Genomic DNA, 26,197 nt, shown 5'->3' on the forward strand with positions numbered 1-26,197 from the left:
TTTCCAATACAAAGAGAGTTCATTGTATAAATAAGAAGATAAGGAAATAATGAAAGACATAAAAAAGGGTTAAATATTAGGAAATATAGAAATTAAAAACTGTTAATGACCAGAAGATCAAGAAGAAGGATTAGAATTAATTATGTCTAACATTACAATCGATAACTATATTGGGAAAGAGTGATATATTTTAAAATTCTAAAAATACCAGATTTCTATTGCTCTAATTATTGGATGGACGAAGAAAGTAGAAATAAAAATATATATGTAAATTACAAGATTAAAGATAAGATTGATAAAACTAAAAAAACATCAAATATATATCAAGGAAGACTGTTGTTTAATTTTTATGTGCATACGATTGCAACTGTATCTATTTTAACTGTTTCGAATTTTCAGGAATTACTATATTACTCTGCTTAAAAAATCTAACATTAATTGTAATAATAAGTTTATTGCAGCCAAATAGTCATACAAATTCAATGTACAGTGATAATAATAAGATAAATTAGAAATTTCACATATTGTGATTTGCATAGTTACTAATTGTTCGTGTCCTTTTGGTACAGAACTCTATATGGTAACGTTTGCAAATTTGATGACACAGTTTACACTCACACATTTCATGATATGACGTGTTGTTGCAAATAAGGTAGTGGAAACCATGGACTGCCAATCTGGTGACCACATGTCTCATTTCGAAGTTTTCCTTTGCCCAATCACAGCACGTGTGCTGTAAAATTCTGGAGATATGTCTTCCCTTCTTTCCTTCAATGTTTTAAGTAGACTTTTCTAGGCGCTGCTATTGGGTAGCATCAGGATTGTCCGAAGGTCTTCAATGAGGACGGGTTCCCTCGCTAGCAGGTATAAAAGTCTCGATCGTGTTGTTTTGGACACTCCTATTGCTTTCTTTATATAGGTCTCCTTCACTCTTTCTAGTGTTGTTAGGTTGTTCATTGTAAGATGTGGTCCAATAATTTCTATGCCGTACGTCAGTAATGGGAAGATTTTGGCTCTGAATAGCGCCATTGCTGTCTCTAGGCTAAGGGATCTGATGTATTATATTTCATGTATTGCCATTATTGCTTGCATTGCTTTCTCTGTTACATGTTTTGTGAAACATTTTGCAGTTGTTTGTATTGTGAGTCCTAGGTACTTGTAGTCCGGTACAATCTTCAGTTTTCTCTCTCGTATAAAGATCTCAGCTGATGCAGGTGTTCTTCCTCCATTTCTGAGTACCATCATTTCTGTTTTCGCCACATTTATTTCGAAGCCGTGTTCGACACAACAGTCTTCCTTATCGTTTATCGCTTCTTGTAACTTTACAATATTCTTTGCACCTATTACAATATCGTCTGCATATGCATATGAGACTACACCCTCTCTTTGGGGTATTCTTACAATTTCTTCCGCTGCAAGGATAAATAACAGAGGACTCAGTGGGTCTCCCTGTAGTAGTCCGTTTGATTGGAGTATCGGCTCCGATAGGGAGAGATTGTCTGATATTCTTACTTCGTTCCATTGCCGTATTGCGCTTATAATTCGTGTCCAGATGTTGTTTTATCCCAGGTTTTCCTCTAGTTTTTTGGTAATTAATTTTCTATTTATAAAGTCAAAGGCTTTTGTAAAATCTATGAGGTCTCCCTGTAGTAGTCCGTTTGATTGGAGTATCGGCTCCGATAGGGAGAGATTGTCTGATATTCTTACTTCGTTCCATTGCAGTATTGCGCTTATAATTCGTGTCCAGATGTTGTTTTTTTCCCAGGGTTTTCCTTAGTTTTTTGGTAATTAATTTTCTGTTTATAAAGTCAAAGGATTTTGTAAAATCTATGAATACTGCATAGAACTTTTCTCTGGCTTCAAGGGCTTCCTATACGCTCTTTAGCAGGAGTTCTATTGCTGTAGGAGTTGATCTTCCCTTTCTGAATCCCATTTGGCTTTCCTGGAGGTGTTCGTCGATTATTTGCTTAATTCTTCCTGTTATTATTTTTGTGAACACTTTGAAAGGTAAGTTTTCTAGGGCTATGCCTCTGTATTTGCTAGGGTCCTTGGGGTTTCCTTTCCCTTTATAAAGCACTTCTACTGTTGACTGTCTCCACTGTTCCGGAATGGAGGCTGTTTCTATACGCTTATTGTAGAGTTTTGTCCATATTGGCGTTAGTATTTGGGCAGTGTCTTTCAGATATTCGCTATAAAGTCTGTCAGGGCCTGCAGCGTTTTTATTCTTAGAGCTGTTAATGGCATCTTTGATCTCTTCCGTGGTCAATGGGATCCAATCCACAGTTGTTTGCAGCATTGTATCCACTCTGCCCTCCGGTCACCCTCTTAGTCCTTCCTTATTCAGTACGTTGTCGAAGTGCGACTCCCACATTTTCATGTCTATGTAATGTTTTTCCGCTCGTTTTCTGGGTCGTAGCACAATGTATGGGTCTTTTGGGGCTTCCTCCACTAGTTTCTTTCCTTCTTTTGCCCAAAATGATTTCTTCTTCTCCTTTAGAGTTTTCTTATAGATGCTTCGTTTTTCGGCGTAATTCCTGAGGAGTATAGGGTTCTCTGCACACTTTTTAGTTGATATAAGCTTCTTAGTACATCTTTTCTTAGACTGTGACACTCTATGTCGAACCATTTTTTCGCTCTTCTTTTGTATCTGGGGTTGGCGGCTTGTCTTAGGAGTTCTCCTATCGCTTCTGTTGCCTCCTCTAGTCGCGAATTGTCTATTAACAATTCGATTTGTTTTATATGATCGGATTCTGCTTCCACTTTCCCGACGTCTATTGTTCTCGAGAGTGCTTCTTCCTCCTTTTCTTGCGTTTTTCGCCATGCTCCTTGGATATTTATTTCCAGAGGGATATGTTTCCGAAGTAGTGTGTTGTCTGCAGTCTAGAGAGGTGATATATTACCCCTGATTGGTCCCCTTATGAACGTAATGTCTATTGTACTTTTGCTGTTGTGGGAAATATATGTAGGTATGTTGGGATTGTTTAACAGGATAAAGCCTTCTTCCTGCAACTTTTCCACTGTTACTTTTGCTTTGTAATTTTGTACATCCATTCTGTAATTTATGTCTCCAGCAGTAATTAGTTGTTTATTATGTTAACTCTGAGTGATCAGCTGGCCTATTTCATCTATTATATCAATGCATGTGTTTTTCGGTTGGAAGTATGCAGATATTATTATATGTGTTTCGTTTCTGTCAGGAGTGCATGTTCTTGTTTGATAGTTGCAGTTATTGGCGTTAATTCCGGTTTTATGAGCACAGTTATTCCTCCACTGGGTCTTCCTCTGTCGCGTTGTTTTTCATGGAGATGAGTATAGTAAAATTCTGGGTGTTGCCAGTCTTCGGTGAAGAATGTTTCTGTTAAGACTGCTATATCATATCCCTGCAGAAAGTCTGTTGGAGCTGCGTTGGTTGCACTTTTTAGACCTTCTATATTCCACAGGAGGATCTTTAAGGTTCCTACTGCTCCTTCTTCTTTGCATTCTTTTGGGCTGCATTCTTGTGTCTTATGGGAGAGGCACCCCTCCGTTTTCTCGAAAAAAACGGGGAAAACCTGCTGGCCAGAATTCAGGTTTATTCACCAACTCTAAGTTGTGAAAGGGATGCCTACGTTAAAAGACTTCGTATTATTGTTTTCTGCCAGTTCTTCACATTTCACGTTTTCTTTGATTCCTTTCTTATTGAGAAATAGTTTTATTGAGTCCGGTGTTGTCTCAGGTTTAAGCCGTCCTACATAGAGCCAGGCCGTATTTTCTGCAGCTTGTAGACTTGCGTCTCGTCGTCCAGCGCCAATCAGCGTCTCCCGTTGCTTATTTTGTCTTCTCTTTCTCCTATGGGTAACTTCAGTCCAGTGTTCTTCATTTCCATTCGTTTCCGTTGCTTGGTATTCTCGCGTTGTGGATATTCGTAAGGAAGTCTAACTAAACTTGCTATATGTTTGCGAATATAATAACATCCAAACGCATAACAAGGATTAATTAAATTCCCATCTTCTGTAGAATAAATATTATATCCTAAATAACTAAATAATAACATAAGTTGTTCTTTTTGATGGTCTCTGTAGTTATGTAAACAAATACAGCTATTTCCGAAGGTGCAATATCTTTGGGAATAATTAGTTTTTTCATTTAAATCTAATCAAATTTATTTATGACTTACTAAATATATGCAGTAATGAATGGAGAAATACAAAAATGCTAGTATTTTAGAGCTATTCTACAAGAAAAAGTGCATTAAAAAGATACAATAGAAAAATTAAACAGTTTGTTAGACGAAGAATATCAAGTAGAATGTTTGGATTTAATTTTATTTAAAAACGGTTGTGTAAAAATAACAGTTTACGATAAAGGATAAGATACATTTGTAGAACTGAAAGATTTAAATAAACGTAGTAGAGAGAAATACATAAAAAACGTTCTTAAGACAATTAACAAATGTTACTTGGAAGAAAGCGATTCGAACTCTACTGAAGAAAGCGAAACAGATAGCGATAATTATTATAAAGACGATTTTCCACAAGAAGAAGCTGTAAAAGGGCACAATGGTGGTCGAATTTACCGATGAAGAATTTAATTTTTATTTATTGTTTTGCTTGTTTAAGATCTGTTACGCTTAAATTTTTAATCTCTGGATTTCCATAATAACTTTCTTTAAGAAAAAATATAAGACTAGTCTAAATGCGCCCCCACAAAAATTCAAATTTTTTATTAAAAAATAATGGGGAGTTTATTCGCGGCACACACAATAATTCAACACGCACTGCAGTGGTCGGAAAAATCGACGCTAAAAAATTAACTCGAAACGAAGATAAATTGATTAACGATAAATTTCTCTTATTGGAATAGAGACTGAATTAATCGACTTAAAAACGGAGGTAAATTAATTAAACTCGAAACGAAGATATATTAATTAAAATCGAAACGAAGATAAAATTAACAAATACTTTTCTGTTGAACGATGATCAATTTAATTCGAAACGACAATAAAACAACCAACCAAACGTTAAATGATCGTTAGGCGTTAAAATTTATGTTAATTATATTTATGCTAACGTTTATGTATAGTGATACGCACTATATCACGGAATCTGTCCGTTTTTGGATATAGGTTTTTCTCAAATCTCCATACATCAGACGCCCTATTAACATCCTAGAAGCTAGTAAGAGGATTGTTGAAATAACCTGAATAATACACTACTGGCCATTAAAATTGCTACACCAAGAAGAAATGCAGATGATAAACGGGTGTTCATTGGACAATTATATTACACTAGAACTGGCATGTGATAACATTTGCACGCAATTTGGGTGCACAGATCCTGAGAAATCAGAACCCAGAACAACCACCTCTGCCCGTAATAACGGCCTTGATACGCCTGGGCATTGAGTCAAACAGAGCTTGGATCGCGTGTTCAGGTACAGCTGCCCATGCATCTTCAACACGATACCACAGTTCATCAAGAGTAGTGACTGGCGCATTGTGACGAGCCAGTTGCTCGGCCACTATTGACCAGACGTTTTCAATTGGTGAGAGATTTGGAGAATGTGCTGGCCAGGGCAGCAATCGAATATTTTCTGTATCCAGAAAGGCCCGTACAGCACCTGCAACATGCGGTCGTGCATTATCCAGCTGAAATGTAGGGTTCCGCAGGGATCGAATGAAGGGTAGAGCCACGGGTCGTAACACATCTTAAATGTAACGTCCACTGTTCAAAGTGCCGTCAATGCGGACAAGAGGGGACCGAGACGTATAACCAATGCACCCCATACCATCACGCCGGGTGATACGTCAGTATGGCGATGACGAATACACGTTTCCAATGTGCGTTCACCGCGATGTCGCCAAACACGGATGCGACAATCATGATGTTGTAAACAGAACCTGGATTCATCCGAAAAAATGACGTTTTGCCATTCGTGCACCCAGGTTCGTCGTTGAGTACTCCATCGCAGGTGCTTCTGTCTGTGATGCAGCGACAAGGGTAACCGCCACCATGGTCTCTGAGCTGATAGTCCATGCTGCTGCAAACGTCGTCGAACTGTTGGTGCAGATGGTTGTTGTCTTGCAACCGTCCCCATCTGTTGAATGAGGGATCGAGACGTGGCTACACGATCCGTTACAGCGATGCGGATAAGATGCCTGACATCTCGACTGCTAGTGATACGAGACCGTAGGGATCCAGCACGGCGTTCCGTATTACCCTCCTGAACCACCGATTCCATATTCTGCTAACAGTCATTGGATCTCGACCAACGCAAGCAGCAATGTCGCGATATGATAAACCGCAATCGCGATAGGCTAAAATCCGACCTTTATCAAAGTCGGAAACGTGATGGTACGCATTTCTCCTCCTTACACGAGGCATCACAACGTTTCACCAGGCAACGCCGGTCAATTGCTGCTTGTGTATGAGAAATCGGTTGGGAAATTTCCTCATGTCAGCACGTTGTAAGTGTCGCCACCTTGTGTGAATGCTCTGAAAAGCTAATCATTTGCATATCACAGCACCTTCTTCCTGTCGGTTTAATTTCGCGTCTGTAGCACGTCATCTTCGTGGTGTAGCAATCTTAATGGCCAGTAGTGTGAGTGAACAATCACGATTACTAAGAGTAAGTGAAAGTGTCCTGTGGTAAACACCTTTCCGTCGAGACTTAAGTCGTGCCTGTGTATACTAATCGAAGTTATCATTCTCTTGACATTAGCGAACAACGTTCTAATGGCACCTTGAACCCAGTACATAAACTCCGCAGCTTCTCGGCGAATATTGAGAATATTGACTTACTCTCTGACTCTTTCAGTAGTTCTAAGTTACTTCGACTACCAGAAGCACAATACGACTAGCCACCAGAACAGCTACTTGAAAGCACTGGACAACAAATTTGTCACCCCCAGGAGATATTACACGAATGACGTGTAAAACAACATCTAACCTTGATAACTGTCTCGAGTTGGCGACGAAGAGAGCCTACATACAAGTGTCGTCAGGTATGGAATATCAAGCGGAGGCCACACATTGATTATTACATGGGATTAAGATGGGATGATTTGGTGGACCGGTAGAGATGCGGTAGTGTACACGAGTAGTCGTCAGATCAGTAACTCAAAAGTGGCCCCCTGCGAATAGAGCTGTTGCCATCTTGGAAGACGAGAGTATCCACAAGAAATTCATCACAAACAAGCAGAGAAAAGGACACTTTCTCATCGAGGGTGTTGAAATGGTCGATGTTCACAGTAACATGAATGAAAGGGGAAAACACATCCAAAATATTACAGAAACCTCATTGGGACGTCGGTGTATTCCACGCCCTACGTCATTTGAAAGTGGTAAAACCGCTAACCGCCAGAACAAACTACAAGCCTCCAGGCAGGCACTGTCCAATTTCAGTATTGTTTCACCCATTACAGACGTGCAGCTTTATTTGCCGCTTTGAACAATGGCTCGTAGCGTATTTCCCTCCGCTTTGTCTGCTCCGAAACTGGTTGAACTGGAGCATAATTCATTGACATTAGGATCTCCTATCGGGCTCAAAATCAACTGCGACTGACAAGGCGTGTCACTCGACTCAGGTCCCTGAAAGTTTTTTTAATGTGTGTATGTGTGTGTGTGTGTGTGTGTGCGTGTGTGTGTGTGTGTGTGTGTGTGTGTGTGTGTGTGTGTGTGTGCGTGTGTGTGCACGATCTATGTTCTTACTTCGTGTTACTTGGCTCCGTGAGGTAAACTGTTCGTTATAGACACGTTCTACTGTCCGATTTAATAAACGAATAAACTGATAAATTGGGCAACTTCATTCACGGTGTAACACGTATAAACACGATAGGTCCTTTCTTCTATTCTGTCACCTTTCCTCGACGATCCGTATCACTGTGCTGTTTCCATACAACAGACAGGAACGTTCATTCTTTTATTTATTCATTGTAAATTTAAAAATCTGCAACGAAACGTTATATAACAGGTCGTACATACTGTAGTTTTCGTTTGTCACCTTTTTGGCTGTTTTCGTTTTGTTATTATGTGTACCGTTTGACACGGAATAAATACTTTTTTAAAATAACAAATAATTTGAGGTTGGAATATAAATAAAATTTTGTTGTTTTAAGAAAAATGTAGAAATATTTTAGGAGAGACTTGTTAGTGCCACCACCTTTTATGACTGGCGGTGAATACCTCGGACACACAGGCATATACACAACGTACGAGAATCATATCCGCGTTGGCGAATATGGCTAAACGTTGGCTGCACTATGAATTGGTGGCAACGAAAATTACTGCCAGGCCGTGGCTCGAGCGCGTATTTTCCGCTTGACGCGAGCGGTCACCTTGACTGCCTCGGCCATCCGAGCACGTTCCCTGCACCGACGCACACTTCCATTTAACCGCTTTCGTCTACGTCCAATACTCGCACAGATACTGTACATTCCGAATAGGAAGAGGCATATGATTAAAATCGAAGCTCAGTTATCAGGCACGAAATATTATATTTGGAGTGCCCGTCTTTTTCTAATGTACTTTGCAATGTCCTTCAAACACGCATGTCTGACGGAAATTGCAAAGTAGATCAGAACAATACAGTCACTGCTATTTAGCAGAGACACAGCACCTGACTGTCATCCGAACGACAGCTCTGGTGGTTCACCACCCACAATGCTCCAAAGCAGCCATGTTCTATTTCTCAGTGATAGCTATTATTTTGTCCTGTGACCGAATGTATAACATATATTTGTCTAACTAGGGAAGTCCAGTCCATATAATATACATATAGTATTTGCTGGCCCAAATCTTTGCCGGCCGGAGTGGCCGTGCGGTTCTAGGCGCTACAGTCTGGAGCCGAGCGACCGCTACGGTCGCAGGTTCGAATCCTGCCTCGGACATGGATGTGTGTGATGTCCTTAGGTTAGTTAGGTTTAATTAGTTCTAACTTCTAGGCGACTGATGACCTCAGAAGTTAAGTCGCATAGTGCTCAGAGCAATTTGAACCCAAATCTTTAGGGTAAAAATAATACATACGGCAGAGGATCCTGAATGGAGTTCTTTGAGCTAACGAAGTACGAGACCAATAGTAAGAAGTGAATATCTCACAAATAACGAGGTCTTGAAGGGGCAAGAGATGAGAGTCACCTCTTTGTGAACTGTTTATGCTGCACGACAAGTAGTTGCCAGCAATATTTACTTTAGCAGCGTTACCTACAGAAGCAACAGAAGTGTCCACAGCGTTTACTCAGGTCGACAGTTCATAACTAGAGCGTCACAAATTACAAGAACTTTTCCATATGCATTTAATCTATGGTGCGCGAGGGATGTAGGGTCCAGAAAGCCGAATGAATGTACAGAGAATTATTTAGAAGGACGAGACATCGTACTGGAAGAAATATATCACCAGTGATATACATTTAGGGAAACGTAAGAGGTTAAAACCACACAGGCCTGGCCAAGATTCTTTTCAAACAATTATTATGGTGTTGGATCCTGCGAGTGAATATTCATCAATAACGATCCATCAAGTTCGCCGTTCTCACTTGAAAGTGAGTACTTAATGTGATATTCTCTGTCATCCGTATTTTTTGACCGTAGATATTTGATTCTTGAAGCCTTCACCTGCCATTTTCTTCATTACCTGTACGATTGAATAATTTCGGTCTTAGGCCATTTTCATGTACCGTATTTTATGAATGATTTTTTGGTAACAGATTATGTCATGTACGTCGTTGCTCCTATGACATCATGTTATACTCATAAATTAGTTGACCGAGCGAGGTGGCGCAGTGGTTAGACACTGGACTAGCATTCGGGAGGACGACGGTTCAATCCCGCGTCCGGCCATCTTGATTTAGGTTTTCTGTGATTTCCTAAATCGCTCCAGGCAAATGCCGGGATGGTACCTTTGAAAGGGCACGGCCGACTTCCTTCCCCGTCCTTCTCTAATCCGATGAGACCGATGGCCTCGCTGTCTGGTCTCCTTCCCCAAACAACCCAACCCATAAATTAGTTCGAGGTGTTCACGTTAGCCGGCCTGGGTGGCCGAGCGGTTCTAGGCGCTACAGTCTGGAACCACGTTACTGCTACGGTCGCAGATTCGAATCCTGCCTCGGGCATGGATGTGTGTGATGTCCTTAGGTTAGTTAGGTTTAAGTAGTTCTAAGTTCTAGGGGAGTGATGACCTCAGAAGTTATGTCCCATAGTGCTCAGAGCCATTTGAACCATTTCTTCACGCTATTTTAGGAACACGTTACTTTCGAGCAGTTGTTGCAAAGTTTTGGAACACAGCATCATCATTAGGCAGCAAACTGAGTCACATAATTCAGTATTTTCATCGTGGCAGCACACCAGCAACCGTTACGAAATTGTCTCGAATGAAAAACAGCCCACAGTTGCACTAATTATGTTTATTCTAAATCTTGATCATGGTTTCTGCTATAATAGTATAGCCTTCAGAAGTCTTAAGCTTTTAAAAATGGAAAACTTCTTAGCCCAGCGGCTGCGTCAAGATCAATAAAATAAAATAACTTCAACAAACATAAACATGTTTCGATCATAAGTAAAACTACGTACATATGGAACCGTATGTCCTCCGCCACTACATCTGTTATACTATTTGCTGTTAGATTTGGAAGCATCTGACCCACGTTACATTTCAAGGCGGTGGGTTACTCTGTTCTGTTAATGAAATAAATAAATGAATAAATAATGATACTCAATTCATTAATGCTTATGCACCGTGAGACACCACCAAATGTCGCGATCGGGCTAGGTTCCATTCCGCTGACGTCGACCCCCTCTGACAAGGACGGTATGAACACAGTATCTTCGCCGGTGTTTTTAATTGCGTCCTTCATCCCAGTGATCAAATCCAACATTACACGCCTTGTCTGGAATTTGGTATGGTGATTCACGATTTTCACTTGTGCAACACTTGGCGACAGCTCTTGACAAATCCATATTAACAGACCTACGGTGATCGGTCTGCCACACAAATATGTGACTCAGTGTCTTACACAGGGAATGGTGGCCGTCGGAGAATGACCTCTGGCCGTCATGATAACGGTTCCTGTTTCTGCGGGATGCATCTCCATCCTCAGTAAGTCTGGCGTAGTAGCGGCCTTTGGAAGACGGACGTAACGCACCTCCAGAAACCGAACTGCCGTCGGCAAGTCACGTTTATGTGGGGCAAACGTGAACGACGTCACTCCCGATATCATCCGATCTTTGGTATGGTGGCTTCTCTGCTGAAGACCGGCCGGCAATCTGTAAGACACTTACGGAGTTTGGGAACGACGCAGCAGCGTGACACGCTCACGGACCCCGTAGCCCTACGCCATCGGTGGAGAGACAACGAGAAGGACGCCGAATCAAGGCTTACATTCTATCGTTGACGAAACGCCGAATAGAAGGCGCCATAGCCCGCTCGTGATGAAACGATCGAACGGTGCAAAGGTGTCCACCATGCACCACATTGTGGCGGACATGTGCCAACACCGCCTACAGTTAATCACATGATTTACGACGCGAGACAGTCGCTCCTGTACAACCCAAGCAACCATAGTGAAAGCCATGGAGGATCATTTTCATCTTTACCAGCAAGGAACCGCAAATGACGAGGCCACTGCGGAAGTGTTACAACAGGTGGCACGCACTATCGACAAGGCAGCAGTGACGACACTAACAGAGGAAGTCTCGCCTGAGCAGGTGGAGGACGCATTGGACAAGGGCGTGGTCAATAATCCACCAGGGCCTGATAGATTACCGTTCGAGTTTTATCGGACCTTCTGCAACATCATGATGCCCTGCTGGGTTACAATATCCCCAGAACGCATGTCCCTGGACTGCACTGTCGCACCTACTTTAGCCGAGAGGCTTCTCATACTGGTAAACAAGCCGGTGGGAGGACATCCTGCGGCACCTTCTGGCAGCAATCAGCTCTCAGGTTCAGGTCAACTGACAGACGGTAGGCCCGAAACCCACTAAGAGGTCTGTACGACAAGCTTGCGCCTTCCTTTCTACCTATATGCAATAGCGCTCAAGCTACTCCTTGGTGTTCTCAACCGCAGGCCATCTGGCATCACCCTGTGGGATATCACCCACATCTACAGAGCATACGCCGACGATCTGTTCCTGCTGCTTCGTTCAACCGATGAAGTCCGCACTATACTAAGCTGGATCGAGTGATGTGGACGGACTGCAGGCAGTCTTCTCAACATCAATAAGTCGGCAGCGCTGAATACTGAGTGTTGTCTCAGGCTCAGCGCTGTTGCTCCCCTCCCGCTAGTTACTGAAGTGAGATATTTGGGAGTCGCGTTTACAAAGGATGTGATTGGAAAGGCTGTGGCAAACTATCGATGATTACTACAGATCATATGGGATGATGGTATACCAGAAAACGTGGCACTGATTGTCCCTCTACGGGCTGTGATAGGTTGCAGACTTCCGGCGGCTTTCACTTGTCTCCTATCCACAGGACACATATCGTATTTAAAGTACTTATGACACTCTCACGTACCCCTGCATGAAGAAGGACTGGGGCTGGTTAACGTCCGGGCACATGGAGCTGCCGCCTGTATGAACAATACGTAGGAACGATGGAACAGTCAGCACACCTCTTTCATGGATCTTCTATTGGAGGTTATGAAGCTGGTCTCTCACTGCCCACTTGTGTCGGTGGCGCCGGCCGGAGTGGCCGAGCGGTTCTAGGCGCTACAGTCTAGAACCACGTGACAGCTACGGTCGCAGGTTCGAATCCTGCCTCGGGCATTGATATGTGTAATGTCCTTTGGTTAGTTAGGTTTAAGTACTTCTAAGTTCTAGGGGACTGATGACCTCAAAAGTTAAGTCCCATAGTGATCAGAGCCATTTGAACCATTTGTGTCGGTAGCCCTTTCTCCCATAAGTCGACTCTCATTCCTGACTACAGCTATGTGATATCCGATCTCCCAGCAAAGCGGCCCCCGATGGCAAGAGATTTTGGTATCACCCTTCTGCGGGCAGTTCCGCGTAACGTGGTAGAAACTAAGTACCGAAATGCCCATTCACCACGGGCGTGGAAAACGATACGTTACCATTTTCTGCCCACCATCGTTCAGTCGAAATGGCATCAAGTCACCAACAACAAATGAGCGAAAGGACACCAGCTCCAATCTGTTGGATTTACGAACTTATCCCTTTGCCGTGACTGTCGCCTCCTGCAAAACCGATGAACACCGCTTCAAATGCATATCGTCGTCCGGCACAGATCTTCGCTTATTCCTTTCGTGTCACGCCTGACGTGGCTGAACCTCATACATGTCTGTCCGAATTACTATTACTTTCCTCGAAGTGCTCATATGGTTCAAGGAAATGACCATCGACTACGTCTTCGGCGATGGAGAAAAAGTGATCTCGATTTTTGGTAGAATCTGCAAAACGCTCACAACGCTCTTGAACGCACACGCAGGTACTGTACGCTCTTTGCAAACTGTTTACTAAGTGTTTTCATTAACTACCTTCCCGCCCCTCTTGGTTGGGAAGCGCCAAGCTTATTTTCACGTTCTGCTCAGCATCACATTGAAAACATAATAATTTAATTGTAAGCAGAGAGGAAGGAAAGAGATAGGCTGATTCATAGAAAGCTCCATTCATTGATTCATTGGCAGAACGGCATGAACCTGTTGTAGATATTTTAGGCGGCGTTGTTGAAGATTCACATCGCCAATGGCAATGGACAAGAAAACTCCAGTTGTACCATTTCTTGAAAAAAGATTATTTTGGTTGAAGTAGCACAAGCACTATACAAAAGCTACTTTAGTGTCTCTTCTAACTAACTTTTTTTTGTAACACTATGTTTTATAAGATTTTCATTTTGTACAAATTCACAAATTATAACTATGTAATAAAAATAAATTTGTAAAAAATTTTAAATAATTGTAGAATTGTGAATCCTATTACCTTGGGAGAATTTTTGGGAGTAATTAGTGGCAACGCCTAAAGAGGGGTACGCCATTTTTTATTTTTTTATAGTAAAGTAAAAGTGGTTCTGTCAAGTAAGAGTAGTTTTTTAAGGTTAAACATAGTTAGAAAAGAAGATTGCCGCAAAAAAGTATAAAAGTAAAAGAAGGAGTATGGTTCCAGCCTTGGACTAAAAATAGTAGCTGAACTGAAAAAAAGTAGTTTCATTGTAAAAAGGAAGTGGTAAGAGATGGTAAGGAGACGGCTCACGTTAAGCGGAAGATCCGGGTTCGAGTCTTGGTCCGTCACAAATTTTCACTGTCGTCATCCCATTATACAGCAGATGGTTGTTCATATTGGTAACTGCGAACACATGCGCCTGTTCCTTCGGACATGCATATCCAAAGGAACATTGCATTGTACTTCCGAACGACACAGGTACTACAAAATCACATTTATCCGCCAACATCGGGACAGTAACTATGTTCCAAAATCCTGCTTTATATCGAAGTTAATGATATGGGCCTGTAATTTAGTGGATTACCCCTACTACCTTTCTTGAATATTGGTGTGACCTGTGCAACTTTCCAGTGCTTGGGTACGGATCTTTCGTCGAGCGAACGGTTGCATATGATTGTTAAGTATGGAGATAATGCATCAACATACTCTGAAAGGAACCTAATTGGTATACAGTCTGGACCTGAAAACCAGCTTTTATTAAGTGATTTAAGTTTCTTCACTACTCCGAGGATACTTACTTCTACGTCACTCATGTTGGCAGCTGTTCTTGATTCGAATTCTGGAATATTTCCTTCGTCTTCTTTTGTGAAGGCTTTTCGGAAGGCCGTGTTTAGTAACTCCGCTTTGGCAGCACTGTCTCCGATATTATGTCCATTGCTATCTCACAGAGAAGGCATTGATTGTGTCTTGCCGCTAACATATTTCACATACGACCAAAATCTCTTTGGATTTTCTGCCAGGTTTCGAGACAAAGTTTCGTTGTGGAAAATATTATAAGCATCTCGCATTGACGTCCGCGATAAATCTCGAACTTATGCAAAAGATCGCCAATCTTGGGGATTTTTCGTCTATTTAAATTTGGCATGTTTGTTTCGTTGTTTCTGCAACAGTGTTCTAACCCGTTTTGCGTACCAAGGACAATCAGCTCCGTCGTTTTTTAATTAATTTAGCATAAATCTCTCACTTGCTGCCGATACTATTTCTCTCAATTCAGTCTTGCTACGACAACCGAGTGTTCACTAATCCCTGTATCCGTTTTGACGCTCGTTATTAACTCAGAATTATTTGTTGCTAAGAGAGCAAGTGTGTTTTCACAATCGTTTACTATTCGAGTGGGATCATGAACTAACTGCTCGAAATAATTTTCAGAGAATGCGTTTAGCACAATTTCAGATGATGTTTTATGCGTACCTGCGGAATTAAACATGTATCTTCACCAACATATCGAGGGTAAATTAAAGTCACCACTAACTATAATCGTATGCGCCTGGTACGTGTTTGAAATCAAACTCAAGTTTTCTTTGAACTTTTCAGCAATAGTATCATCTTAATTGTGAGGTCGGTAGAAGGAACCAATTATTATTTTATTCCGGTTGCCAACAATGACCTCTGCCCCTACTAACCCACAGAAACTATCTACTTCAATTTCACGACAAGATAAACTATTTCTAACAGCAACAAACACGTCACCGCCAACCGTGTTTAGCCTATCCTTTCGGAACACCGTTAGGTTCTTCGCAAAAATTTCGGCTGAGCTTATATCCGGCTTTAGACAGCTTTCAGTGCCTATAACGATTTGAGCATCAGTGCTTTCTATTAGCGCCCGGAGCTCTCGTACTTTCTCACCACAGCTGCGACACTTTAACACTGTTATACCGATGGTTTCTGTACTCGCCAGGGTAGCCGAGAGCACTAACACGCTGCTTCCTGGACTCGAGTAGGCGCGCCGGCCCCGGATCGAATCCTTCCGGTGGATTTAACGACTACGGCCGGTGTGCTGGCCAGCCTGGATATGGTTTTTAGGCGGTTTTCCACATCCTGCTAGGTGAATACCGGGCTGGTCCCCACATTCCGCCTCAGTTAGACGGCTAGCAAACATCTGAACACATTCGCATTATTCCATGGATTACACCAGATGCAGACAGTTGGGGTACACTAATTCCTTTCTGGGGGGGGGGGGGGGTATGTGGTGGCAACAGGAAGGGCATCTGGCCACCCCTTAAAATTAACATGCCACATCCGATTAACCAGCAGACCCCACAAGGTGAGATAAATCTTCGGTAGAGAGAGAGAAAGAGACTTTTGTTTGCTGTATCAGTTTTCGTCCTGTGTTAGGCCTGCATCCTTCGTGACTAAGCCCTTCTTGTGTTTTCCTGAGGCCCTCTAACCTAAAAAACCAGCCAGCCCACGCCACACAGCCCCTGCTACCTGTGTGTCGCCTCCTGCGTATAGTGGATACCTTACCTATTCAGCGGAATCCGAAACCCAACCACCCTTTGGCGCAAGTCGAGGAATCTGCAGCCTATGCAGTCGCTGAACCATCTGAGCCTCTGATTCAGACCCTCCACTCGGCTCTGTGCTAGAAGTCCGCAATCGGTCCTGTCGACTATGCTGCAAATGGTCAGCTCTGCTTTCATCTTGCAAGCAAGACTGGCAACCCTTACCACTTCTGTTAGCCGCTTGAAACCAGAGAGAATCTCTTCTTATCCAAAGTGACACACACCATTGGTACCACGTGAGCCACCACCTCAAGTTGGCTGCACCCTGTGCTCTTCATGGCATCTGGGATGACCCATTCCAAGTCTGGAATGACTCCACCCGGTATGCACATGGAGTGCACATTGGTTCTCTTTCCCTTCTTGACAGCCATTTTCCTAATAGGCCCCATAACGCGCCTATCAATAATCCCACCCTCTCTGATTGTCCATATCTTGCGGGCTGAGTGGTTTCCTTTGAAACAGGATAGGCGATGGCATCTGGCTCAGTGACAGTGTCAGCCACAGACAGCACCTGGAACCTGTTTGTCAGACAAACCGGGGAGGCCTTACATGCGGCTGCCTGCTACGCCCTGAGGTGACCACCCACTCAACCACAGGTGAGGGGTCAACCTCAATGCGAGTAGTAACTGGGCTGGCCACCAGTGACGACCGATCGGAGGACTCCGACGTGCTGGACGTCCGTTGGATCCCCACAGCCTGCCGTCAACATCCACTACAGCCTCAAACTGTGTAACCGAAGCCATCACACCCTGGAGCTGAGAGCGAAGTGTCACCAACTCGGCTCGCCTCCGCACATAACAGTCACAGTCCCTGTCCATACTAAAGCCTGTCGAAAACTAAACTATCCAGATAAAAATGGTTCAAATGGCTCTAAGCACTATGGGACTTAACATCCGAGGTCATCAGTCCCCGAGACTTAGAACTACTTAAACCTAACTAACCTAAGGACATCACACACATGACCGTAGCAGCAGGGCGGTTCCGGACTGAAGCGCCTAGCACCGCTCGCCACAACGGCCGGCAAACTATCCAGATAAATGGACTATCGGCATGTGCTTGCGGAACTCTACTGTAGACACTGACGAAAACGCAGGAACTGTGTCTAATAAATTAGAATAACGCGCAGAGATTCAGAAACCTAACTACCGAAGCACTCAGGTGAAACTAAATAATTCGCCCCTGATTAGGAACTTGTAATAAGTCACAAAATCGGTTTACTTTCCGAGGTAAACGAAACGCGGGAACTGTGGCTATTAGATATTAAATTTACATGCAGAAACTCAAAGCACAAACCATTAAAGCACACAGATGATATAAAATTCGCTCTTGGCTAGGAACTCGTAAACTTGTTTTATTATGATGATCATTTCCCCCTATGTGGGACGCAGTCAACAAAATATTTTCATATTCGGAGGAGAAAGCTGGTGATTGAAACTTCGTGAGATAATTCCACCTCAACGTGATGCGCCTTTGTTTTAATGATGTCTACCCCAAATCCAGGTTTCTTTGGTGAAGGAATTTCGGAAGACTGTTTAATAACTCTGCTTTAGCAGCACTGTCATCGAAATTACTCGTATTTCCACTGATATCGCTCAAAGAAGGCATTGATTGTGTCTTGCCGCTAGTGTACTTTACATACAACCAGTCCCTTGTAGGGCATTATACACGCTGGGTGTACGAGTGCAGGTTGTAGGCACATGGTTGACTACATATGGAGGTTTTGAGTCTGGCCGTGATGTGTGCGGATAGCCTAATACAAGGCGACCGCTCGAGATAAGCTGGAAATCCGGGTGCGAGTTCCGGTTCGGCACAAATTTTCGCTGTCTACATTCCATCATACGCCTGATGCTTGTCCAAATTCTCAACTTCGAATATATTTCATGCCCTGAAATGCATGGCCGGATAAGGGAGAGTTTTATTGATTACTGTGCGGCTGGTCCCGGAGGAGGTTCGAGTCCTCCCTCGGGCTTGGGTGTGTGTGTTTGTCCTTAGGATAATTTAGGTTAAGTAGTGTGTAAGCTTGGGGACTGATGACCTTAGCAGTTAAGTCCCATAAGATTTCACGCACATTTGAACATTTATTGATTGCTGCTAGAATGACTTCCAAGCTGAAACTTTTCCAGTTGAGAAAGTAATAGATGTAGTACATGGCCTTCGGCGACAGGAACCCTCCGGCTGAGACAAAATTCCTGTTATTTAGAAATTATAAAGTCTTTTAACGACTGTGCTAAAAATTCTGTACAGTTGATGCTTATGAAGAGGACTGACCAATGTTTGGAACGTACGAAAGTGGTATTGTCACGGAAAGAACTACAAAGTGTACTTACAATTCCTAAATCATTTCGCCCCTTCTGCTTAACTGAAGTAACGGACAAACCTCTATAAGGAACTGGTCTGTGACAGACTTACGTTTCTCCATTTTTATTTTATGGGAGTGATAGTTGGGATTTCGAAAAGTTAGATCGATGACATATATAATTGACTGAATGGGTTAACTGGTCTACATTCAAACCTGGTAGTCGCGCGGTCTGAGGCGTATTATCACGGTCCTCACGGCTCCCCCCGTTCTCCCTCGGCCATGGATGTGTGTGTCGTCCTTAGCGTAAGTTAGTTTAAGTGAGATTAGTATGTAAGCTTAGGGACCGATGCCCTTAGCAGCTTGATCCCACAGGATCTTACCACAAATTTCCAATTTCTATTCAAACCTAAAAGTACCCAGCTGCAGTCATAGTAAACATTTATCGGTATTTTCACAGTCTCTGCCATACATCACTCCTTGCCCATTTATAAGAAGCATACTGTCGATGGCTACTCTATGAATTCCTGAAAAACTACTGTAAGCATGAAATGATGACCCTGTCGTCCTCAGATATATCAATAATATGAATGCTGTATGCAGGTTCACCTCAGCGTAAGTATTACATTACACTCATCTTTTATGAAGTAAATATAAGACTAGCTCTGATATCCTTATATAATGAAAACACATTTTTGAGGGCGATGCCTTACACTTGGGACCTACTCCTGTTAATGGCAGGCAATATTATACTGGAAGAAAGTTATAAGTTATTCAGATCTACTTTGGACAATTTTATGCAAAACTTGCGATTTTTCCAAGGGAGTCAAATTAACTATTATTAAGGGGGCATTGTAAATAAATACCATGATCAGCATTCAGGAATCCAGTGTAGAAAGGGAAACCAATGCGAGATATTTGGAGTTTTCCACAAACATTGAGCAAACAAGTGCAAGAGCGACATAAATACTAAGCGAACTACTAAATGAACTGAGAAATATTCATTCTACTTTGGCGATTGGAATCGTTTGGGATACTCCACTTAAAAACAATAAAATAAAATATTACTAGCGAAATCTGCACGGAAATGTTTAAACTACAGAGTAATGATAATGGCATGAAAAATTAAATCCATGTCATTCTGGCATTCAAACCCAGATCTCATCTGCTGTTACCATAGCCAATGACGCCATTTGAACACATCCATAAAACCGACTAGAACTGCCAAAGCGATCGATAATTCTTTTCAGTTATCCCCATGGGTATCACCATCCTCGGGTCTGTGATACAGGCATCTGTTCCCCAAGAGGTAGTGTTTTCATATTCTGAAGAGGTGATAGTTGAAAGGTGATTCGGAGCTGGAGACGTGGTCGGGTGGCTTGATTTTGTTAACAGAAAGATGCAAACCATTGGTTAAAAACATATATAGCAAGGATGAGATTGATACTTGGTGGCCGGCCGGGCGGCCGAGCGTCTCTAGGCGCTACAGCCTGGAACCGCGCGATCGCTACGGTCGCAGGTTCGAATCCTGCCTCGGGCATGGATGTGTGTGACGTCCTTAGGTTAGTTAGGTTTAAGTAGTTCGAAGTTCTAGGGGACTGATGATCTCAGAAGTTAAGTCCCATAGTGGGGTTGGGTTGGGTTGTTTGGGGAAGGAGACCAGACAGCGAGGTCATCGGTCTCATCGGATTAGGGAAGGATGGGGAAGGAAGTCGGCCGTGCCCTTTCGAAGGAACCATCCCGGTATTTGCCAGGAACGATTTAGGGAAATCACGGAAAAAATAAATCAGGATGGCCGGACGCGGGATTGAACCGTCGTCCTCCCGAATGCAAGTCCAGTGTCTAACCACTGCGCCACCTCGCTCGGTAGTCCCATAGTGCCCAGAGCCATTTTTGGATAGTTGGTCTTCAAGTGTTTAATAAACGTGAAACAAAAGATTTAACCGTAACTCTGTGGAAACAGCAATGGGAAACCTCGTTCGCTGACGGAAGAACATTTCACATGTTTCCGGACACCCGAGAAAAATTAAAAATAACGTTTTTCCAGACAATAAAGAAGATGATACTTTTTCTCATTGTTCATGGACAGTTTTTCACAACGGTAAAAAGTTAACTTAGTTGTCAATGTGTGCTACAGGAAAGAACACCAGATCGTATAGTTTCAGGTGTAATATGTGTGTAAGTTGTCTCTATGGAGAGACAATAATCACACGGCTGGCATTTCTCTGATATAATGAAAACTTCAACAGCTAATGGAAGAACATAACACATAAAGTCTGAAAGTGGCCCTGGGAAATAGCTGTAGTAATATAATATAATAATTATAATATATAGTCAAAAAATGCACAACAAAACAGTGCAAATTGACAATGAAATTGTAGAACAAGATGAACAGCTTTTGTATTTGGCGTAGTCAAAAACTGGAAATTTGTTGTAAGATCTTATGGGACCAAACTGCTGAGGTCATCGGTCCCTAAGCTTACGCACTACTTAATCTAACTTTAACTTACGCTAAGGAACACACACACACCCATGCCCGAGGGAGGAATCGAACCTCCGACGTGGGGAGCCACTCGGATTTGGGGTAGTTAAGAACACGACTGTATCGATGAGCAAAGAAATGAGTAGAAGAGTAAAAATGACCTGCGGTGCTTTTTGTAAGCTAAATAGAGATTTCAGAGCTAGCTTTCCTACATGTTTGAATCGGGAAGTGTGAAATTAGTCTATTTCATCAGTTGTTTCTTAAGTCAATCAGACATAGACCTGTGGTGCGAAATCAATTAAAAAACAACGAGTAGCTCAGCGAGAAAATTAAACATACATGATGGCAGTTTCTAGGAGAGACAGCAACCAGATTAATGGTCCGGAGAACAGACTGCAGTGGAAGACGAAATTATAAATTTCATGACAGTGAATCAGGGGATGACAGAGTTTTGAAACCAAGTAAAATGATGGTATGTCGATCGAGGAAGAACTTTGACGGATTTCAAGAGATAATACAAATCAGTAATGAAAACTGGGTGAATGACATTAGAACACGTTCAGGAGCAAAATTATGCGTGTTGCTGAAACCGTAACGCTCGGAGAAGCCTAGCAGAGGCCGTTATGGAGCAATTTATGTCAGATTGTTGGTGACGACGAAACATGCGGAATATACACAAGACCATGTCCAGAAAAGTGAAAATATTGCACTAGAGTTACAAGCTGAAGCTTGTCTCCTAATACTCCCAATTTTAACAGGGCTAATTTTATAAACAGTTCCGTTCTCATACACTGAGTGTAGATTAAATTGTGTTAAATGTTCTATAGTGATAATTTTGAGGGTATTTTGTTGGAGTTGTTAGTTAAGGTGTATTTTTAGGTGAATTTAGATTAAGCAGATCATAATACACTCATGTCAGACTCTAGGTAATGTACAATGACGTATAAACAATAGTATCAATCAGTCAGTAAAGTCAGTTGTCATTTATACTTGGATGATGGCCAATGAAGCAACTGGGTAGACAAGATCATGTTCATATATCAGAGGTTGTTATACGGATTGCGTCCCGAATCCAGTCGTCAAAAGTCCCGAAATCTGACGTCCGAACGGCCTATAAGACGAAAGCCATCAACCCACCTGTGTGTAGTCCAGCATTCGAGGCGAATACCTAGAAGTCGAAAGTCATCTCCTCATTGTAAGCTCCCACGCAGTTCAACCAAGCATGTGACCCAAAGCACAATGACAGAGGTACTGATTTATAATACTAGAATTTTTGTCGTGATTTATGATGTGCACTTCGTTACGTGGATGTACTTGGTTAGGGCTGTTAATAACAACAAAGTATCGCAGGACAGGAGACCAGTTTACAGAGCTCTGTGACCATAGGGATACAGGATGTTTCACAACTGCTATTACAAGTTTCTAGGGTTTGTAGAGGGCAGTTAGAAGATAAAGTTTTGGTAAGTAATCCATGTCTGGAAATCTAACGTTTGGATGTAAAATTACGGATCTTTTCAAATCTCTCGCATCACTGTACACACACGGCGGAGGCAGTGAGCTGTAACCTGCGTGCTCCACAGGAGCCTGTGGCGTGGGAAATGTTTCGAGTACTCGTCGTGTTCTGTTCTATGTTACGAGGAACGTCCTCTTCAAAAATCGTGAGTGCGGCTCGTCCGTGGAGCAGCACAGCCTACCCTCCCAGGTCCAGACGTACCAGTTCCACGCAACCATATATGGAAGAAAATGATATGTGATGTATAGTTACAACAGGGGCTGACGACGGCGACTTCTTCTCAGTTTGTGTACGTACTGTGAAGCGGGAGATTTGAAAGTTATGGGATCTTCGAAATTGTTTTATATCAAAGCGGTACATTTTCGGGTATTGGTTCCTTCTCAGAACTTTATCTACTAAGTCCCCCCACAAATCCTAGAAACCTATAACTGAAATTGTGAAACATCACGTTTATTTTTAGCTCATCCTTTCTAGCCTTAGACGAACCGATCGGAACCGACCGATCCCCTAATCACCTAGTGCCAGAGCATTACGGAGGGACGTCACGTTAGCACTGCACTCACCCGGCTAGTTCAGGGTTCTCAGATATTGGAGCCGGTACTTCTAACTCTTCCATTTCGTCAGTAGACTTCACGAGACTGAGTGGATACTGTTCCACTACTCCCACCAAGGTCAAATCCTTGGCAGTACATGGGATTGAAAATAAGTCTTCTATATGGCAACCAGACACGCTGACCACTTAGCTTCGGAGGCGGACACCCTAATATATAGAAAACTATTTTTTTTGTGAAACTTGCATAGAAGTAGCTCAAACGTTTTTAGAATCCAAGCAATGGGCAACGAGTTAACCAATCAATCAGGTAAGCCAGTTGACATTTATTGTTGTATGATGGATAATGCAATCACACCTGATCGTCTCTATGTACGATGTCTGGAACCGAGTCACCTGCTGTGCTAGTGTCCTTCTGGAAAAGACGCGACAGTACATCTAACCACCCTCACAGAGCCCATGCCTGTTGGCCCAACATCACGAGATGGCGAATTCCTACTCAGTCCACTGGGCCTCAACAGCAAGTTGCGATACCGGAGGTGACAGTTGGCTGGCGGACGGTTCCCAACTGGAGGAGTGTGGGGTCCCAGTGACGGGGAAGGCCGCGGGAGGAACCGTAAGGCGGGCATGCAGACTCGGTCGCGTGCCCCCAAGGACGCGCTGACACCCGCCAAGAGCCGCAGAGGCTGTCGCGTGCTTGTGGGTGTCGGGCGTCCATTGATTGCGGTGTAGCGTCGTGTAGAGGGTTGTGCGCTTATCGATCGCGCCTATGCGCGCGGCGCGGAGCGGCGCGGCGTGCCGGCGCGACGGAGGCGGCCGCCAGTTGTCCGCCGGCAGTGGACTCGACAGGTCGCCACAGCCGCCGCCTCCACAGCCAGCCCAGCCGCAGCCGCCCCCGCCGCCCTCATAGCGCAGCACTGCGTGCCCTCTTTGCTGACTGCCCGCTGACAACGCAGACTAGCGCCCATGATTGGCTCATTCTGGAACCTGTGCAGAGCGTGCCCATCCATGCCGGTGGATAAGGTACGTGTACCCGCTGTCCCGCGCCTGCGGCGCCTCCCGGACGGCGGCCGCTGCAGCAGCGGCGTCTGCGTCCGGCGGCCGTTGCCAAGTACCGCGACGCGCCACGCTTTGCGCGAGCCCGCTGCGGCCTGCGCTCACTGCCAGCCGCCCGCCGCTGGCGAGACCAACTTTTTGATAGGCACGCTGTTCGGCTAGCCATCTGTGTGGCTTCCTCGTTAGGAACTTGTCCGGCTTCGGCGCTTTTCTGCGTGAGCTTTACCGTTAAACCTAGCCACTTCCGGCCCCGCCAGGTCTTCTACCGCTAGACGTCTAATTTTTGCAGTAAATAAATAGTCGTCTGTCGCACTGAGCACTTTCTCGCGATCCTCCGAGAGCTATCATTCGATATAGGACATTTTCTGACACTGTCGGAGGTTTCCTTCTGCCGCCCGTAGCGTAAGGGTGTTTACGGCAGAATAGCATGCTCCGAAACAAGTCTGAAGCTTTTTGCCCGTCACTGCCTTTTACACTAGAGCAAATTTTTCTGTGACAGAAAACTTTGAAAATCCTAGTACTCTGCTGCAACCCCCGTTTATTTTGAAAGATAATACAATTTAAAGAAAAAAAGCGAGAAAAACTCGTTTTAACTAGCTATTACTTAATTTTAAATCGTAACTAATAACACAAAAATCTTAATAAAATTCCTTAAAAGTAATTAGTATCTTCAAAATGTCGAAAAAACAGCACTGTTATTGATAGTTCTTAAAGGAGCACTTATTCGCTTCCCACGGAACACCGGCGTCCCACAGAACACAACTCGGGGGAACCATACACTACAAGGAGAAAGAGTGTCGATGCATTTCGACAAATTTCAGGTAGCGCTGAAGATTGCGCTTCATAGGGGACTTGTTAGTTTCAAAAATTCAGATAGAGAGAAAGATGGAAGTATCGGATGTAGTTGGTGTGCGAGGAATGCTTCACGCCTTTCTTCTGGAAGGGTGTCGTGCAAGAAAGATCGCTGCTGGCCCCAGAAGCAGGGCGGCGCAGTGACGCCTCGCAATGCGCCAACTCTGCGGCGGCCGGCATCCTCCTTTCGGGTCGTTTACTCTTCGTGGTTATCTGTACAGCAAAGACAGACATCTGCAACGTGGCTGGGAGTTGCGGTGGAAAAGTTCACTTAACAACTAATTGCTTTCTTTTCCGCCCACAGACCTTCCAACTGTACGTGGAAAGATCCTTACCACCCTCCAAGCCTTGAAACGTTTACCCCCGACGTTAGCATGTCCCTCTGCAATTCGAGATTCATTTTTTTCCTACATTGAGTTAAAACTCCTGGAACAAATTTTCTATTATTTCTCTTCACTTTTACTGCCTTTCTCAACATTTCCGGCGCAAACAGTTCAGATTTTCACCATCTGGAATAATTAAAAAACTGAATAATAGAGAAATGGTATGCAGTCTGCTTGAGTAAATCAGATAGCCTCGAAATATTTACTGTTGAAACATAATATAATCGTTTTATGTTGCAGGAACGATACAGAGCACTTAAATTTGGACGATAGCTGCTGATCTTTGGGTTCAAATCTGCCGAATTTATACACGTCGACCAGATTTAACCTGCACCGTAGGAGCTCATCTCAACACTTTCGCTCATCTAACAGCGCCCACATTTCGGTGACAAATGCGAATGGATTGGCAGAAAATAGGCTTCCCTGGCAGTGTTGTGGCCTCACTGTCGGCAGACCACAAAACTGAAAACAGTGTTTCACAATACTTTCAGTTATTGTAAGCTAATGTAACTGTGCACTCGTGTTCAAACAATAGGCAAACGAACTATTTTCCCATGTGTACATCCTCTTCCGGTAAATGAGTGTGGATTCTAGTACGTACAGGTGCCCCCGTGCCCGTCGTTTATTCTCAACTCT

This window comes from Schistocerca cancellata, chromosome 4 (genome assembly GCF_023864275.1).
Source record: "Schistocerca cancellata isolate TAMUIC-IGC-003103 chromosome 4, iqSchCanc2.1, whole genome shotgun sequence".
Classification (NCBI taxonomy): Eukaryota; Metazoa; Arthropoda; class Insecta; order Orthoptera; family Acrididae; genus Schistocerca; species Schistocerca cancellata.